Source organism: Macaca thibetana, chromosome 9, assembly GCF_024542745.1.
Source record: "Macaca thibetana thibetana isolate TM-01 chromosome 9, ASM2454274v1, whole genome shotgun sequence".
NCBI classification, from domain to species: domain Eukaryota; kingdom Metazoa; phylum Chordata; class Mammalia; order Primates; family Cercopithecidae; genus Macaca; species Macaca thibetana.
In genome coordinates, this window is record NC_065586.1 from 34,462,667 (window position 1) to 34,483,316 (window position 20,650).

The 20,650-nt window shown below is 42.9% G+C and overlaps 2 protein-coding genes across 25 annotated transcripts in view; one reads left to right on the forward strand and one right to left on the reverse strand.

Moving 5' to 3' along the window:
- PARD3 (par-3 family cell polarity regulator) overlaps nt 1-20,650 on the reverse strand; it is a 717,622-nt gene that overhangs the window by 598,620 nt on the left and 98,352 nt on the right. The window lies entirely within an intron of this gene.
- The window catches only part of CCNY (cyclin Y), an 876,528-nt gene continuing 863,336 nt past the window's right edge, over nt 7,459-20,650 (forward strand). The window contains exon 1 of the mRNA XM_050804783.1: nt 7,459-7,462. The gene's annotated coding sequence lies outside the window, so the exon portion shown is untranslated. The remainder of the gene's footprint in view (nt 7,463-20,650) is intronic.

Genomic DNA, 20,650 nt, shown 5'->3' on the forward strand with positions numbered 1-20,650 from the left:
AAAACAAATAGTAAACACAACTTGAAAGAACCAGAGACTGTATAAAAAGATGCTATTAAAAATCCATCACTGATATTCTAAGAGAGGTCAGATGATGGTACATCCAGGTTGCAGAGGAAGATGAGAAGGGAGGAAAGCAAGAAAGGAAGAAACGTGCTGAGGGATAATTTTTTTTAAAAAAAAAAGTATTTTGGAATTAAAATATGAAAAACAGGCCAGGCACAGTGGTTCATCCCTGTACTCCCAGTGCTTTGGAGGCCAAGGCGTGTGAACTGCTTGAGGCCAGGAGTTCAAGGCCAGTCCAGGCAACACAGCAAGATCCCATCCATACAAAAATAAAATAAAATAAAAAAATAAAAATAAGCCAGGTGTGGTAGCATGCACCTACAATCCCAGCTACTCAGGAGGCTGAGGCAGAAAGATTGCTTGAGCCCAGGAGTTTAAGGCTATGGTGAGCTATGACTGGGCCGCTGCACTCTAGCCTGTGTGACAGACACTCTGTCTAAAAAACTAAACAAATAAAATCCTAAAAATGAAGAGCTCAATAAGAAAATTAAGAGAAGTTAAAAATATCTCCCCTAGGAAGTTGGAAAAAAAAAAAGAAGAAGAAGATAAAAAAGGCTAATAAAATTAGACCAGTCAAGTAAGTCAAGCAACTGAATAACAGGAGTCCTAGAAAAAGAGAATTGGGAAAACAGAGAAATAACCAAAAACAATTTCAAGTTAATTCCCCAAAATGACATATGTTTCCACATTAAAATGTTCCATAGAGACCCCAACACAACGTATAAAAGCAGACATACACCAAGGCACATCAGAACACAGAAGAAAAACAGGGCCGGGCGCGGTGGCTCAAGCCTGTAATCCCAGCACTTTGGGAGGCCGAGACGGGCGGATCATGAGGTCAGGAGATCGAGACCATCCTGGCTAACACGGTGAAACCCCGTCTCTACTAAAAATACAAGAAAATTAGCCGGGCGAGGTGGCGGGCGCCTGTAGTCCCAGCTACTCGGGAGGCTGAGGCAGGAGAATGGCGTGCATCCGGGGGAGCGGAGCTTGCAGTGAGCCGAGATCGCACCACTGCACTCCAGCCTGGGGCACAGAGCAAGACTCCGCGTCAAAAAAAAAAAAAAAAAAAAAAAAGAAGAAAAACAGAAGACTGGTGGCAGGTAGGGAAGCAGAACGTCCAGAAAATAAAGCACAGGCCACAGTGAGGGATAAGGAGTCACAGCAATACTGGAATCTAGACAATCATATACCAGTGACTTCAAAATTCCCACAAGAAATAGTTCCCTATCCTAGAATTCCGTTTCTTGCCCCAATACCAGTAAAGTACGAAGGTAGAAAAAAGACAATTTTTAGAAATGCAACGTTTCCAAAAACATTACCCCCTTTGTAACTGGAAGGTGTGTTCCAACAAAATAAGGCAATAAACCATGAATGAGAAAGACATAGCATATGAAAACGGGAGACATAACACAGAAGACAGCTCCCGGGACGATGGTGAAGGTGGAGTGAAGGTGGATGCCAGATTCCAGGACGTCAGCTGCAAACCTGGAGCAGAGTGACCAGCCCAGACACCCCAAATGTGGCCTCTTCAAGATAGCACTGAAAGAGTACCCAGCGCAACTAAACACAGCAAGACACAATTTTAACAACTGGCTAAAGCTGAGGCTCATTAGTTATAACTATACAGAAGACCAACCAAAGGAAAAAACATTCTTCATTCAGGAAAAACCCAAAAGTTGTGAAGGAAAGAAAAGGTGATCAAGGTATCATACATGGTTCAGCTATAAGCAGCTTTAATAGTAAAAATAATGTGAGCCTGGAATATGTAATCAAATTTGTAACAAAGCGGTCTAAAAAGTCTGTGAGAGAGAGGAGAAATGCAGACACAAACACACACAAAGAGACAGAGATCCTAGAAGTGGCTACCTGTGAGTGGGGACATAGCACACTTAGGGTAGTGAAATAGGGTTAAACCTTCCATGTTAACTCAACAAATGATGACAAACCAAAAGAAAAAAGAAAGAGATAAGCAATTTACATAAAAATATAAAAGTAAACATCAAAAGAACCAGGAGCAAGAGTTGGAAAAGGCAACCTCTCCCAAAGAAGGCTCTGCTCTTTTTCATAACAGTCCTAATAGTGCTATCGGATCATGTGCAAATATGTCACGTTGAGAAACAAAAAGATGAAAGAGAAACAAGTTTGAAAAGTCCTTTAAATAATAACCATGGCACACAGTACAGTTTAGCATCCACCAACCAGATTAGCCACATGACAGTTACGTTACCAAGACAAATAAAGTCCTAGTGGTGATATAACAAATAGAAAACATTTCATTTTTTTTGTTTTGTTTTTAAAAATGTCCCTCAGACTTCAAAAACACTTCATTTTAAAAAGTCAACAAAAGAGTGCGATCAGCAGGAACTATGCTTCTCTCTAGATTCTCTGGGCAAGTAACTCTCCAATATACTTAAGCCAAAAACAAACATTTTTAGAATACATTCTGAAGTTCTGTTCTTTAAAAAAAAAAGAAAAGAACTGAATCATTAGCACTTCAAGACAGATATCATACATGCAATTCTGACTTTTCCTCATGTAATCAGCTTCATTTTTTAAAATGCTGATTGGCCAGGTGCAGTAGCCCACGCCTATAATCCCAGCACTTTGAGAGGCGGAGGCAGGTGGATTGCTTGAGCCCAGGAGTTCGAGACCAGCGTGGCCAAAGTAGGGGGACTCCATCTCTACAAATAAGTTTTTTCTTGTTGTGAATTTTGGTTTTTTAATTAGCTGGGCACGGTGCTGTGTGCCTGTAGTCCCAGCTACTGGGGAGGCTAAAGCAAGAGGATCACTTGAGCCCAGAAAGTAGAGGATACAGTGAGCTATGATCGTACCACTGCACTCCAGACTGGGCAACAGGTTGAGACCCTGTCTCGGGGGGAAAAAAAATAGCCAATCTTTCCCTATAAACTGAAACATAGGACCCATTTTCAATCTTGTTACAGGAACACTGCTAAACATTATACAAATGTTTTTGTTGCCTTCTCAATACAGGGAGAAGACACAGACAGATGTCATAGCTGATGTTCAACAACAAAATAATGACCTGTATCACCACAAGGGAGGGACTAATACCTCATGCTAAGTACACTGCCCAGCCCCCATTCTCCACTCCAAACCACACCCAATACCAATGCCAAAGCCTCAGCACCACAACACAAGACAGCAAACCACAAACCTGCTGCCTCCCTTGACACGTGGGGACAGCTTCATTTATCACATCAATCAAAAGTGAAAATGGAGGCATGAAACCAGGTGAAGTCCAACCTCAAGGAAATAACTTTCTGGCATTTAGTTTTATTAGAACTAGCACATAATCTCTCACAGGGTCACACATTATTCAATAATATGGGAAATCAGCCCATCGATAACCTCCGAGCTCTGACGTGACTTTCGTGCCAACACAGTGTCATGGAAATCCCTCAACTCCTCCACCATTCTACAGAAACGGAGGAATGGCCTCAGACTACAGCGCGGGCACAGGACAGAGCCAAGGCAAGAATGAGACAGCAGTAACCACCAGTTAGATCTACACTGTGTTTTACAATTTTTAAAAATGCATTCATGTGCATTATCTCATGGGGAAAGAGGGCTTATAATTCCTATTTTCAGATGAGAGAACTGAGACTCAGAGAGCATAAATTGCCGGCAAGAGGTCACAATTCATAAATGCTGTCAGCCAGGACTCCAGCCCAGGTCTGCTGATTCATTCCCAAGTCCTTTCTCAGACTAACACTTGACAGTTTCCAATCTGAAGCATCAGGGTTGCCTGTCTTCTTTCCATAGCCCCTCCTCCCAGCCTCTTCTTTGACGGCTTCATGTGTTAATATAGTACATAAACAGAAGGTCCAGGTCAGGCGTGGTGGCCCACACCTGTAATCCCAGCACTCTGGGAGGCCATGGCAGATTGCTTGAGTTCAGGAGTCCTAGACCAGCCTGGGCAATATGGCAAGATCCTGTCTCTACAAAATACAAAAATCAAAACAAAACAAAAAAACTTAGCTGGGCGTGGTGGCAGGCACCAGTAGTCCCAGCTACTCAGGAGGCTGAGACATGAGGATCACTTGAGCCTGGGAGGTTGAGGCTGCTGTGAGTCATGATTGTACCACTGCACTCCAGCTGGGGTAACAAAGCAAGACCTTGTACCAAAAATTAATTAAAATTAATTAATTAAAATTAAAAGATGAGGTCCATAAAATGTTTATTTTAATAAAAAGGACCAGGTGTTGTGGCTCATGCCTCTAATCGCAGCACTTTGGGAGGACGGGGCAGGAGGATCATTTGAGCCCAGGACTTAGAGACCGGCCTGGGCAACACAGTGAGATACTGTCTCCACAAAAAATTAGGGTTGGGCGCAGTGGCTCACACCTGTAATCCCAGCACTTTGGGAGGCCGAGGTGGGCAGATCACTTGAGGTCAGGAGTTTGAGACCAGCCTGGCCAACATGATGAAACCCCATGTATACTAAAAATACAAAAATTAGCCAGCTGTGGTGGTGTGCACCTGTGGTCCAAGCCACTTGGGAGGCTGAGGTGGGATGATCGCTTCAGCTCAGGAGGTCAAGGCTGCAGTAAGCAGTGACAGTAAGCAGTGATGGCGCCACTGCACTCCAGCCTGGGTGACAGAGTGAGATCCTGTTTCAAAAAAATAAAATAAAATAAAATAAAAAAGGTGTGGGCTGTTAAAACCAAGTCTGAAAAGCCACTCCGTTAAAAATTCTATTACATGCTCTAATCACATCATGATTTAAAGTGGTGGTTCTCCAAGTGGGAGTCCAGGCTAGCATCACCTGATAATACGCTAGAAATTCCAATCCCAAGCTGGATACACCACCAAAAAAAAAGTCTCTGGAGGCAGGACCCAGCCATCTATTAATACATTTCAACTAGCCCTTCAGGTGTTTCTGATGCACACTGAAGTTTGAGAACCAGTGATTCAGAGTAAGGGGCAAGAAGAGATCAGAGAGGAAGCTGAAACACCTTGTGCCTCTTCCATACACTACGTTTTAGACCATCAACTCGTGGGTTTAGCGCTTCTACCCAAACTTTTGAAATCAAATAGATGTTAGCTATGACATCTTTAAAATGGTTACCACAAACACACATACATATTTGTTTCCTATAAGGATACAGATTATCTTAGTATTCACTGCCAGAGTCTCTTTCTCAGTGTTATTTCAACTCCAGGCTCTGTGCAGAGGATTGCTAAAGCCACATCTTTAGACCAGAACCCTCCCAGCACTCCCACTTCAAACATCCACCTCTCACTGCACCTCACCCTGGGAACAGTCTGAATCCTCCAAGAAGCCTGTTTTAAAAGCCTGCCAGGAAATGTTTACGCAACAAACTAAAGAATACCCATTTGGGAATTACTTATGACTGGACAATGTTTTTATGGAGTCCTACTTTACTTCAAATAGATTAAGCTTATATTCCTTATCTTCCCTGTAACACCAACCTTCTTGCCTTCTTCATTCCTACTGATAGCAGCATCCTCCTGATTTAACCTAATCAAAGCATAACCTAACTTCTTCTTTACAGGAAATACAGGGGATAGAGAACCAAAGTAAACGATACCATAAGGAAACAATCAGACAAATCTAGAATGTGCGTTTTTTTGTTTTGTTTGTCTTTACAACGCAATTGCACTGATCTTTAAAGGAAAAAAAAAAGTCCACTTCATCTGATATCTAAGTGTAATGTATGATCCTGGAGTAGATACTGCATCTGGAAAGAAAAAGTACTATGAAAAAGGAAAGGACGACTGAAGAAATTTGTCAAATTAAGTTAGGTAACAGAATCATACATTGATAAGTTTTCAGAATGTGATCATTGTACTATAGTTATATAAAGAATAGTCACATTTTGAGGAAATGTATGCTTAAGTAATAAGGGTGAGAAGTGTTATCTGTAGTTTAGTCTCAAATGGTTCAGCACAAAAAAAATGCATACTATTACTAATGTGTATCTGTGTGTTTATAGAGATGGAATAACAATGTAGCAAATGTAAACAATTGGTGAATCTAGCTAAAGTATCAGTGGTGCATTTCACTAAAGTGTACATTAGAAATGTTTCAAGATAAATGTTAAAAATAGATCATTAAAAAAATAACCTGGGGACTTTTCTAGACCAAAAAGATTAAGGAGGAATACCCAGACTCAAGGTGTGAGTCGTGTTTGGGTTAAAAAGGAAGTCACTGTGGAAGACATCTTGGTAAAAATGAGGAAAATTTTAATACGGGCTCAATACGAGACAATATTAGGAAATGATTCTTAATTGTCCATGTGATAATAGCTTTGTGGATATTTAAGGAAAAATCCTCATTCTAAGGAGTTGTGTTCTGAAGTATTCAAAGATAGAGAGCCATGTCTGCAAATAGCGCAAAAATATATATATATACACACATACACATATACATACATGTACACATGTACATATACATATACACATACAGGTGAGAAACCCTTAACCCAAATGTTTGGGACCAGAGGTGTTTCGGATTTCTAATTTTTTCAGATTTTGGGAAATGAGATTTCTCGAAGATGGGACCCAAAATTAAACAAAAAAGTCATTTATGTTTCAAATATTCCTTATACACATAAACCGAAGGTAATTTTGTACAATATTTTAAATAATTTTTTACACAAAACCAAGTTTGTATTAAGTCCAAGTTTGTGTTAAGTACTTATGTGTGTAATTTTCCACTTGTGTTATCATGTCAGGGCTCAAAAAGTTCCAATTTGGGAGCATTTCAGATTTTTGGATGACAGATGCTCCACCTGTACACACACACGCAGGAATAAATACGTATTATTAGGAGTGCGAACAGGAAAATGCAAATCATCTCAAGTATTTTAAAGAGAGGGAAGTTAATACAGGGAACTGGTACAAAGATTTGTAAGAAGAGTTGTGACTCTAAAGCAGGATGGCGGTGGAGGTGGGGGCCACCCACAGGTTAGCAGTAGCAGGAAGCTATGACTACCCCTGAGCTGAGGGGATAAGGGGATGTAGCACCAGAGAGCAGGGCTGCAGTGCCTCAGTGGAAGTGGGAGCCATGGAGGACTCAGGGGCAGGAGCTGGAATGTGGGGAGAGACTTGCTTGCTGCAGAGACAGCCCAAAACAGAGAGGGAGCACGGACCTACTTTGGGGCTATCTCATCACGGGGCCTCCTATCTCCCACCAAACCTCCCACTGGCTAAACCTAACCAGAGGTCAACTGACACAGCTGTGCTTTGTATGATTCTCTCAGCTACTATTTGAGTTTTTCATAACAAATTGGGAAACCAGATTAATTTTAAACAAATTTAATGACCCAGGGTTCATGAGAATACAGGAAGCCAGCATTCTCACATACTGCTCCTGAGTATTTTGCACACATTTTTGGAGAGGCGGGGGGACAGAGAGGTAGAATTTGGTACCATGCATCAAAATGCTTAAAACAAAATGTACCCATTGATCCAGAAATTTAAAATGTGGAGAAAGATACATGGTCAAGATGCATATATTAAATGGGATATTTTAATATATAACAATAGAGAATGGGAAACTAGCTATACATGCAAAAATAGGAAACAGGGTGAACACATCCAATCAACGAAACACAACAGAGCAATTCACAACGTTGTTCACAAACTGTTACACAAGACGTTGTTTCATCCCTAGTTTGGAGAATGTACTATCTATAGCCATAGACAAAAGAACTGCTATATACAACTGGCAGTGCTTGTCTGTATTTCCTGGCATTCCATAATAAACATATATATGTGCAGTTTTAAATTTTTATCCTCTTAAATAACTAGTGAATACATTTCTTTCTTTCCCATCCCCCCTTCCTCTCCTGTTCCCTATAAAATAATGACTGTCCAATTCGCTTCTAGACCCCATCTCTTCAATCCTGTCCCACATCTTGCTACATTTATCTTCGCAAAATATTTCTTTTATCATGTCACTGTCCTGTAATATGAGTTATTTCCAATGACTCACTACTTTCTAAAAGTCAAAATCCGGTGTCCTTGGCCAAGCTCTCAAAGCTCATCCCAAGCCGGTTTGTGACCAGACTCAGCATTGCCCCACCATATTTGGATGTTCAATTGTTCTGTTCACTGATAAACCCCAAGCACCCAAAACAGTGTCTGAGACAGAGAAGATGCTCAAGAAATACTGGTCGAGTGAAGAGACTCTTATGTTTTTGTTTATTCTCTTCCACATATCTGGAAAGCTTTCATCCCCAGAGTTCCCACTATCCAAATTGTATATCTTCCCAAATCCAATTTAAAAACCATCCCCTTGGCCGGACACAGTGGCTGGCACCCATAACCTCAGCACTCCAGGAAACCAAGGCAGGAGGATCACTCGATGCCAGGAATTCAAGACCAGCCTGGTCAACATAGCAAGACTCCATCTCTACAAAACAAATTAAAAATTAGCCAGGTGTCAGGGTGCACACCTGTAGTCCCAGGTATTCTGGAGACTGAGGCAGAAGGATCACTTGAGCCCAAAAATTCAAGGCAAAAGATGAACTAAGATTGCATCGCCACACTCCAGCCTGGGTAATAGACCCAAACCCCATGTCTAAATAAAGAAAAAACAAAAACTCCCCCCTATGAAATGTGCTCCAACTCTAAAGTATTTACCTAAGCCAGGTGCAGTGGCTCACACCTATAATCCCAGCACTTTGGGAGGCCGAGACGGGTGTATCACTTGAGGTCAGGAGTTTGATACTAGCCTGGCTAACATGGTGAAACCCCATCTCTACTAAAAATACAAAAAACTAGCTGGGCTTGGTGGTGGGCGTCTGTAATCCCAGCTACTCAGAAGGTTGAGGCAGAAGAATCACTTGAACCCAGGAGGTGAAGGCTGCAGTGAGCTGAGACGGTGCCACTGCACTCCAGCCTGGGCACAGGGCGAGATTGGCTCAAAATAAATAAATATTTACCTAGAACACATTTGTCACTTAATAGCTTATTTCCTGTATATGCATGGTACTTTGTTTATCTCTAGATAAGGTCTCCAAAGGCAGGGGCCATCTTCAGCTTTTTTTAGCATAAAACAAAGAACAAAGCACTATGTTGCATAACTAGTGTATCCTAGAAAAAAATAAAAATAATACCCCTATTGGGTATAGAAGACCTTACACAAGAGTTTCTAGGATAATATGATCAACAAACACAGGCCTGTGCTCTCCTAGCTGCCAAAAGAAATGCGTGGACATGCCAGGCCATGTCAGGATCATCGCCCCCATTCACCCTTTATCCTGTCCCTCAGAGCTGGCTCAAGAAATGCTGTGCGATTATTCTAGTTTACATTCCAGAGAATATTTCAGATGTGGGGAAAGAAGACATCCAGATACTCTTCTTCCCTTGCAATGAAAATGAACCCAAACTGCAATATGAATACCTTCATCCTCACCTGCAGAGGTGGGTCCCCAGCGTGACTGCCAGGAATCTTGGGTAGAAGAAGTGAGTTTAAGCCCCGATAAATATCTTACCCATACCCCAGAAAAAAGACAGCAAGCCAAAATTCACCTTGGCCAACCCAGTTCTCCCCACTCTAGTCCTAATGGATCTAAGAAGGTGGAAGGGTATGAACAGTGAGTAGTATTGTTACCTGATGAACTGGTAGACAGAAAACAGAAGGCTTTACTGAGGGCAGGTAGTGAATATGGACTAATCCAAGCCTAAGTCCCTAAACCACAGTGTGGACCTACAGGATATTCTGCTCCAGAACTCGAATCTGTATCTGCAAGCTTCACAACCATCAGCACCATGAAAGCAGGCACCTGGTGCTGCGCCCACCTCCTAATCCATTCCATTCCTTCACCCTCACTGTGATTACAGAGCACTTCTGACACGATGCCTGCTTTCCTGTGTGACAATCCTGCAAGATCAATGTTTTCAGCTGTATTTTGTAGAAGACGAGACTAAGGAATAGGACACTTGACTTGCCTGAGATCAACACCATGTAACGTCACAGTCGAGCACAGCGTAGGCTCAGACGCTGACCTGGAAATCCGTATTTTCCCTTTAGGACGCACTGACTCTTCCAACAAGTTTACCAGGGGACACATTAGGAAGGGAGAGACTGTCGCAACACCCACGATAAAAGACTTTTTTCAAGGGGGTACACATGGACATAAAGATGGCAACAATAAACACTGGGGATTACAAGAAGGAGAAGGGAGGCTGGGGAAACGGTTGAAAAGCTATTGGGTACTATGCTCACTACCTGGGTGATGGAATCAATTGTACCCCAAACCTCAGCATCAAGCAATACACCTATTAACAAACCTGCACGAGCATCCCTGAATCTAAAATAACAGCTGAGGCCGGGTGCGGTGGCTCATGCCTGTAATCACAGCACTTTGAGAGGCCAAGGCAGGCAGATTGCTTTAAGTCAGGATTTCAAGACCAGCCTGGCCAACATCGTGAAACCCTGTCTATTAAAAAAAAAAAAAAAAAAAAATTAGCCAGGCGTGGCGGCAGGCACCTGTAATCCCAACTACTCGGGAGGCTAAGTGCAGGAGAATCACTTGAACCCAGGAGGCGGAGGTTGTGGTGAGCTGAGATCGCACCACTGCACTCCAGCCTGGGCAACAGAGTGAGACTCCGTCTCAAAAATAAATTAATTAATTAAAAGTGGAAATTATTTTTAAAAATAAAATAAATTTTAAAATAAAAACCTTTTCTTCTTAGAACAGAAAAAAAACAGAATAGTGAAAGCTGTATCATCTACCAGGTAATATACTAGACTAACTTCACTATGAAGCAGTCACGCTTTGCACCACATTGCCTATCACAGATAAACAATCTAAGACACATTCCATTCCATGCTCCAGGCAGTGCTAGATTCAAAGCTGCAGAAAAAACAACCACGCCAGGTGTGGTGGCTCACACCTGTAATCCCAGAACACTTTGGGAGGCCAAGGCAGGCAGATTGCTTTAAGTCAGGATTTCAAGACCAGCCTGGCCAACATCGTGAAACCCTGTCTATTAAAAAAACAAACAAAAAAAAATTAGCCAGGCGTGGCGGCAGGCACCTGTAATCCCAACTACTCGGGAGGCTAAGTGCAGGAGAATCACTTGAACCCAGGAGGCGGAGGTTGTGGTGAGCTGAGATCACACCACTGCACTCCAGCCTGGGCAACAGAGTGAGACTCCGTCTCAAAAATAAATTAATTAATTAAAAGTGGAAATTATTTTTAAAAATAAAATAAATTTTAAAATAAAAACCTTTTCTTCTTAGAACAGAAAAAAAACAGAATAGTGAAAGCTGTATCATCTACCAGGTAATATACTAGACTAACTTCACTATGAAGCAGTCACGCTTTGCACCACATTGCCTATCACAGATAAACAATCTAAGACACATTCCATTCCATGCTCCAGGCAGTGCTAGATTCAAAGCTGCAGAAAAAACAACCACGCCAGGTGTGGTGGCTCACACCTGTAATCCCAGAACACTTTGGGAGGCCAAGGCAGGCAGGTTGCTTGAGGCCAGGAGTTCAAAACCAGCCTGGGCAACAAAGCGAAATCCCATCTCTCCAAAAATTTTAAAAATAAAATTAGTCAGGCGTGGTGTTCTGCACCTGTAGTCCCCGCTGCTCGGAAGGCTGAGGCGGGAGGATCGCTTGAGCCCAGGAGGTCAAGGCTCCAGTAAGCTATTATCACGTCACTGCACTCCAGCCTGGGTGACAAGAGAGACCCTGTCTCAAAAAAGGAAAAGAAAAAAGAAACAAAGACAATCCATAAACATAAAATAGGGTCACGGACATCTCCAGGCAGAGATCTGCCCTGAGGCCTCTGAGGCCCAGTAACTATTGTATTGGGTGATATTTTTAAAAATTAACTAAAATGTTGACTATTTCTCTCCTATTTATAAAAGAAATAATCCAAAACAACCAACCTGGGAGAACTTTAAGGTTACTCATCCAGCCTAAGAGAAGAAAGACCTACCCCCTCCTGTTCACTTCTCCCTAGCAAACAAGAGATGTTGACTCAGAGCAAAAGGAATTTTTCTGACCTGGAAAGAAAAATCTCACTGAAACATGATAAATTTGAAATGGCTCTGAATCCTAAAACCAACAAGCAAAAACCTGACCCCGAAGTAGCTCCCCACTTCCCTGTCACATTACTTAATCCAAAAATGACCTGATTTTTCATAAAGAAAGGCTCCCAAATGACTTCGACATACAAGATTAATTCCTCACACCTGGCTATATGAAACCCAACTGCATCAGAAGAAATATTCCTACATGAATATAACAGAGTGGACTATTACTAGGAAAAAATGAACCCACGAAGCCTCGCACCTACCTCTGATTTCCTCTTTGGAGCTACAGACAAACAGTTATCCAACTGCACCTCGTGGCCTCTGTACTTAAATCCAGCACACCCAACACTGCGTGGGGTCCAAGTTAAAGTGCCACAGCACCCCAACATCCTAAGTGTGGCCCCAAGGGGTGGACGCCAGACCACGGCACAGCTTAGATCACAGCCACTTGTGAGGACGGAGGGGCCTGTTCCCAATGTCTCCTCAGGATTGCTGATGTCTGAGGTGGGGTTCCTGTCTCCTTACAGGATACTCCTACTCTTAGCCAAGGGAGGGATCTATGATGGTATCTTCAAAAGATTTCCATAAGATCACAGAGTGCTCCTGAGTCTCATTACCACAGACATCTTTGTAAGCAAAGAACACACATCAACTTTTTTTTTTTTTTTTTTTGAGATGGAGTCTCACTCTGTCGCCCAGGCTGGAGTGCAGTGGCACATTCCTGGCTCACTGCAACCTCCGCCTCCCGGGTTCAAGTGATTCTTCTGCGTCAGCCTCCTGAATAGCTGGGACTATAGGCACACGCCACCATGGCCAGCTAATTTTGTATTTTTTGTAGAGACGGCGTTTCACCATGCTGGCCAGGATGGTTTCGATCTCTTGACTTCATGATACACCTGCCTCAGCCTCCTAAAGTGCTGGGATCACAGGCGTAAGCCACCACGCCCAGCCTTTTTTTTTTTTTTTTTTTTTTAAAAAGAGACAGGGTCTCACTCTGTCACCCAGGCTGGAGCACAGTGGTACTATGATAGCTCACTGCAGGCTCAAACTCCTGGCCTCAAGCAATCCACCTGCCTCAGCCTTCCAAGTAGCTGAGACTACAGGTACACGCCTCCATGCCCAGCACATTTTTTAATTTTTTGTAGAGACGAGGTCTTACTGTATTGCCCAGGCTGGTCTCCAACTCCTGGGCTCAAGTGATCCTCCTGCCTCGGCCTTCCAAAGTGCTGAGGACTGCACCCAGCCCTCAAATGCATCAACTTTGAGGAAAGAATATGAGCACAGACTGAGCCATACACACAGGGGATGTAAATGTACCTTCATATATGACAAGATACAAGCCATGAAGTCCATGGAATCTCCCTGTTGCTCAAACCTGTTATGTGCTTGTCTGTGCCTCCTAGAAAGCCATCCCTATCTCTTCCCTTGCGGAAATCTTACTCACATTTCAGTTCCTGGCTGAAATGTATCTCTGCAAGATAACCATCTTTAATCCTACTTTTATCTTATGCCCAGTCCCCCCAAAGCACTTAAAATGATGTCTTGAAGATGTGCGTGTTTTACAGTTTATCACCATGGTGAGTCCCACAGGCCACAGTATTCATTCATTCTGCAAATATTCATGAAGCATCTACCACGTGGCAGGCACAGAACTAGATGCAGGGTCATCACAATGAATGGGCCCCACCCTCCTAGAATCTGTGTTCTAGCATATGAAGCAACTAGAGTGCCCTCTAAACACAGCCGCCACACCACAAAACATTCACTGAAGTCTGTTACTGGTTATCTCAAGCCAAAGATCAATTTGTATTCCCTTGCTAACCTATTTTGTTTCCAAATCTATTGGCACTTAGATTTTTCTGAAAGGCCCTAATATTATGACTCAAGACTTTATCTAGGCCATCTGGACAGTTTCAAATACAGGCATCCATTTAAAATAGGAGAATTTTAAAGTACGGGCTCCAAGACACCTTATAAAATACACATAAAAAACATTTTATAAATTAATTCCATAAAATTCATAATTCCTTACATACATGGTTAGTTATCTGTTCCTATAAAGTATTCCCTTAGGAGACCTTTGAAATGTAACGTCTGTGCCTTCAGTTTATTTATTTTAAGAAATTATGGTACGTGGTGTCTCAGAAAAAGGAAGTTTAACACAACACATTAAAACAGAGAATACATCAAGCACAAATACAACTAGTCTGCACTGGTAATATTCCATAGGATACTTCAAAGTTTCTGATAAAATCCTGCATGGAAGCATGGAAACAAATTAGCTGTATGGGAACTCAGGCAAAACATAATTACACAACTAGTAATTAAAGTGTGAAATGGACTACCTCAAACAACAATAAAACTTGTAACTATAAACTTATCAGATGGGAGGAGGGGACAAAGGAGCAAAGTAGGCTGTGAAGCTCGAAAGCAAGCCTGTCCAAACTGCGGCCCCATGGGCTACCTGTGGCCCAGGATGGCTTTTTTTTTTGAGATGGAGTTTCGCTCTTGTTGCCCAGGCTGGAGTGCAATGGCCCAATCCAGGCTCACCATAACCTCTGCCTCTCGGGTTCAAGCAATTCTCCTGCCTCAGCCTCCTGAGTAGCTGGGATTACAGGCATGCGCCACCACCCCCGGCTAATTTTCTACTTTTAGTAGAGACAGGGTTTCTCCATGTTGGTCAGGCTGGCCTCGAACTCCCAACCTCAGGTGATCCACCCACCTTGGCCTCCCAAAGTGCTGAAATTACAGACATGAGCCACTGCGCCTGGCCTCAGGATGGCTTTGAATATGGCCCAACACACATTCATAAACTTCCTCAAAATAATATCGGATTTTTTTTGGTGCAATTTTTGTTTTAGCTCATCAGATATTGTTAGTGTATTTTATGTGTGGTCCAAGATAACACTTCTTCCAGTGTGGCCCAGGGATGCCAAAAGATTGGACGCCACTGCTTTAAAGACATACAGATAGATTGTGCGCAGCAAGAGACCTGGGCCTTGATGACAAGGGCATCTAGTGAGTGCAAGTCTTACCTATCAATACCACGAAAAGGACAATACAATGACTCTGTGGTTAAGTGGCCTGAAAGTGCACAAGTCATTTCCTCTTTGTGGGCACCCAAGTCCTTCTGTATAGAAATGAGGGAGTTGGATGGTCTCTGGGGTTCTGTGGGCACCCAAGTCCTTCTGTATAGAAATGAGGGAGTTGGATGGTCTCTGGGGTTCCTATATTGCTCTACCAGTCTATGATGCTATATCAGAAAAATTAAACACATTCCAGGCAGCCTTTTTTCCACAAGTAAAAATAAAACAGCCCTTCCTACCAACACATAATTAGATCTTGAAAACAACTCATAATACAAAATTAAACGTACCTAATCTCCTCTACAACATTCTGTGTTAAACATGCATTTATAAGCATGTTCCCCTGCAGTCGTAGAGTTCAAAGCTCTGTAGACACCATTCACCCAGAACAACTCTCCAAACCCTGAGAGTCTGGTGGAAGTGCTGGAAACACTATGAGCAAGCAAGGTCATGGTCCCATGGAGATTACTGGAAAAGCCTCCTAAGAGCAAGAAAAGTCAAATATGGAGAAGAGCGTCCACGTGGCTACTACTACTGACTGGACACATTTCTTTTTTTTTTTTTTTTTTTTTTTTTTTTTTTTTTTTTTTTTTTTCCAGTTGCAAGATTTAATAGAGTGAAAACAGAGCTCCCATACAAAGGGAGGGGACCCAAAGAGGGTAGCGGAATGCCTGAGTTCATAGTCCGATCACTGTGCCTCCCACTGTGCTCTCAGGCAATAGATAACTGGCTATTTCTTTACCTCCTGCTTTTGTCTAATTAGCATTTTAGTGAGCTCTCTTTACTACCTGACTGGTCGGGTGTGAGCTAAGTTGCAAGCCCCATGTTTAAAGGTGGATGCGGTCACCTTCCCAGCTAGGCTTAGGGATTCTTAGTCGCCCTAGGAAATCCAGTTAGTCCTCTCTCTCAGTCCCCACTCTCAACAGGAAAACCCAAGTGTGTTGTTGGGGAGGTTGGCCGACGACCGCTCTAACTGCTTCCTGCTGAACTGGGGCATAGTAGGGGTTGTGCAGTTGAGATTTCCTCGGGAGGGGTGCCTTCATTGTCATTAACATCAGAGCATGGGCTAGCAGGCAGGTGACCGGACACATTTCTATATTTACCATGTACTCTGACAGCAGGTGGGGATAGCAGGATGGCATGTTGCACACCACCAGTGAATTAAGAACGAAACACCCAGTCTGAAAATAACTGTGTTATGGAATAACAGTGTTATAGCCAAATCTATAATAAAACCCCTGTTCTACAATACTTAAATATCAACTGCAGGGCCAAGCGCGGTGGCTCACGACTGTAATCCCAGCACTCTGGGAGGCCAAGACAGGTGGATTATCTGAGCTCACGAGTTCGAAATCACCCTGGGAAACATGGTAAAGCCCCATGTCTACTAAAATACAAAAAATTAGTTGGGCATGGTGGCACACACCTGTAAATCCAGCTACTTGGGAGGCTGAGGCAGAATTGCTTCAGCCTGGGAGATGGAGGTTGCAGTGAGCCAAGATGGCGCCACCACACTCCAGCCTGGGTGACAGAGTGAAACTCTGTCTCAAAAAAAAAAAAAAAAAAAGAATCAATTACGGGAGGCAATCCATAGGTATATGAAAAGGTCATTAACAATACTCAATTATGGAAATTAAGTGCCAACCAAGCAGTACAGGAATTGAGAAAATACAGAAAACACCAAAGACAAAGAACACTTCATGAAGAAACTGTCATTTATTTTCAATCAGGAGAAATCCTAGGACAAAGGTGAGGAGGTCAAAACATGCACAGTGAGGTCAGACACGGTGGCTCACACCTGTAATCCCAGCACTGTGGGAGGCCAAGGCCAGAGGATTGCTTGAACCCAGGAGTTCGAGACCAGCTTGGGTAACAAAGTGAGACCATGTCTCCACAAAAGGCAAAATAATCAGCGAGGCATAGTGGTGCATGCCTGTAGTCACAGCTACCGAGAGGTGGAGGCTATAGGATTGCTTGAGCCTAGGAGACCAAGGATGCAGTGAGCTGTGATCACACCACTATACTCCAGCCTGGGCAATACGACGGACTCTATCTCAAAAATAAAAATAAATTGGCCAGGCACGGTGTCTCAAGCCTGTAATCCCAGTACTTTGGGAGGCCGAGGTGGGTGGATCACCTGAGGTCAGGAGTTGGAGACCAGCCTGGCCAACATGGTGAAACCTTGTGTCTACTAAAAAATACAAAAATTACCTGGGCGTGGTGGCAGGTGCCTTAATCCCAGCTACTTAGGAGGCAGAGGCAGGAGAATCATTTGAAACTAGAAGGTGGAGGTTGCAGAGAGCCAAGATTGAGCTATTGCACTCAAGCGTGGGGGACGAGTGAGACTTCTCTCAAAAATAAATAAATAAATAAAAAATTTAAAAAATGCATGGTGTATTGGAACCAGGGGAAAAGCCTGGAAATAATACACTCCTTCAGAACTTGTGGTTTTGTCCTTACTCATCCTTTCTCCCTGCAAGATACTGATACGTTGAGTTGAGCCAGGCACATATAAGATCTCTGCTAGTGGTAGACTTGGGCACAGCTCTTTTTAGACCTTTATGGAAAAAGCTAGTGCTCGAAGTCTAACGTTCATGTCATCATTAATTCTGATGTTTGTTCTAAAAACCTAAAGCAACGTAATACACCACCAGCAGAAACAAATGTAAATCCAGAATTAGAGGTTTCAAGAGAAAAAAAGCATTTCAAAAGGCCCCAAATAAATTTTAATTCTAAAATTTTTTTTTTCTTTTTTTTTTTTTTTTTTTTTTTTGAGACGGAGTCTGGCTCTGTCACCCAGCTGTAGTGCAGTGGCCGGATCTCAGCTCACTGCAAGCTCCGCCTCCTGGGTTTACACCATTCTCCTGCCTCAGCCTCCCAAGTAGCTGGGACTACAGGCGCCCGCCACCTCGCCCAGCTAGTTTTTTGTATTTTTTAGTAGAGATGGGGTTTCACCGTGTTAGCCAGGATGGTCTCGATCTCCTGACCTCGTGGTCCGCCCGTCTCAGCCTCCCAAAGTGCTGGGATTACAGGCTTGAGCCACCACGCCCGGCCTTAATTCTAAAATTTTAAGGATTATTTCATTTTCTTATATTCCCCTCTACTTTTTTTAAGTTAAATCCCTTCTCATCCCTCCCATCTTGTTTAATACTAATAGTTACTTACTACATTCCTGACTGCAGTGCAGCAACACTTCCTGTTTATCAAAAGACTAAAACAAATAGCAGGTCAACAAGACTAGACAAGGAAAACACAAAACTCGTTTGACAACTGGGGCCAGAAACATGTTCGTATTCGTGCGAGAGAAACCGCCACCTACCTTTTTAGTTGGACCTGTTCGACATCGTACAGCAAGCAGATTATTTCAATATAACCTTCAATCCATGCTCCTCTTGCCTTCTCCCCTCCAAAAAGACATTTAAAGCCAACCAGAGATTTGACAATGAATTTATGAACTTTTAAGTTCAAGACTTTCAACTTTCATATGACAATGTAGTGATGAATATTACCAATGTGATTTGATTAACAAAATGAGCACCTCCTCATATGTGACATACGGTACTAAAGCCCATTCTTGCTGAAAATCTAGGATGACAAACAACTCACAGGGCAAACCCCATGTGGTTAGGCGGGTGTCTGTTCTGATGCGAAGCCTCCAGTTTTGTTCCTGTCTAGACCTGTCCCACAGCCATCTGACATTCCTGCAAAAACTTGTCTTTATTTTGGATGGACACACAAGCAACGGAACTGGCACTGAAATTTCAGCTTATGGTGCAGGGAATGTTAGGATACAATTTCCCCCTCAAGTAAATACTGAAACACTGACATAGGGGGTTATTTTGCTTTCTTACTTTTAAAAATTTGAAACCGGGCACGGTGGCTCATGCCTGTAATCCCAGTACTTTGGGAGGCCCAGGTGGGTGGATCGCCTGAGCGTCAGGCATTCGAGACCATCCTGGTCAACATGGCAAAACCCTGTTTCTATTAAAAATACAAAAAATTAGCCAGGTATGGTGGCAGGTGCCTGTAATCCCAGCTATTTGGGAGGACAATCTCTGAGGCAGGAGAATTGCTTGAACCCAGGAGTCAGAGGTTGCAATGAGCTGAGATCACACCACTGCACTACAGCCTGGGCAACAGAGCAAGGCTCTGTCTCCCAAAAAAAAAAAAAAACCCTTGGAAATAATGCCACTGTGTACTATGTCAAGAATTCTAGCCAGGTGCAGTGGCTCAGGCCTATAATCCCAGCACTTTGGGAGGCTGAGGTGGGCGGATCACCTGAGGTCGGGAGTTCGAGACCAGTCTGACCACCACGGAGAAATCTTGTCTCTACTAACAATACAAAATTAGCCAGGCATGGTAGTGCATGCCTGTAATCCCAGCTACTTGGGACACTGAGGCAGGAGAATCACTTGAACTCGGGAGGCTGAGGTTGCGGTGAGCCCAGATCGCACCACTGCACTCCAGCCTAAGCAACAAGAGCGAAACTCTGTCTCAAAAAAAAATAAAATAAAATAAAACTCTCAACCCACCTAAAATAAGACATGATAAAGACCTAAAATAAGTCATGATAAAGACATCTGCCAGATGTCTCAATTAAAAGGCCCAATGTTATGATGAAGTAAAAGAAAACACTTTTCAGGCTGATTAGAGGACACCTGGAAGAACGATGAGCTGCATTATTCCAGAAAGGCAATAGAAATATCCTGAAAATGGTGACCCATTTGTTCTAAATCTATTATCAACTATTCAAAGTAACTTTGAAAAAGCTTAGCTAAAGTAATACAATACAGAGGCAGAAACTGACTCGGTTATATATAAATCTTAAGCAATGTCACGCTCCTTACAAAGACCAAGGGCAACCAAAAGAAATCAATTCCAGAACTGAAGAGACTGCATTCTAAAATTAACAGAATTTTAATCTTCAAATTAAGTTATTTCCTTCCTGTACCTCCATCCTGTCTTTGAAAAGAGTCAAACAATTGTGGAGCGAACAGGGCGTAAAGTAAGCCATGTGAAAAGAAGAAAAACCACAGAGACCAATGCCACAGGAATGCTGAAGCTGCACACACAGGGTGTGCCTGGGCAGCCGGCAAGTTGAGGGCAGGGAAGGAGTCTGACCCTCTCCTCCAACCCCATCGCCAGTGAAAAGGTGATACCCTGAGAGGGGCTCGAGAGCACTCCCCAAGAGTGCCTGGCATCCACAGTGATAGGCTGAGTGAGTGACCAGGGGGCTCAACTACTTGCAGGGTTCCCAGAGCAGCGAGACCCTGCTCTTCCACATTGCGAATCACACACAATTCCTGTACAGGCATCTCCTGGAGCTGTAAGATTCCCAGCTCTCACCAATTACGATAAAAATAAAGATTCAGTTATCTGCTGGAAGATATAACTGAAACATTAAATACCACTGCTAATCTGGGTTATGTGAAAAATATATATTTTGGGG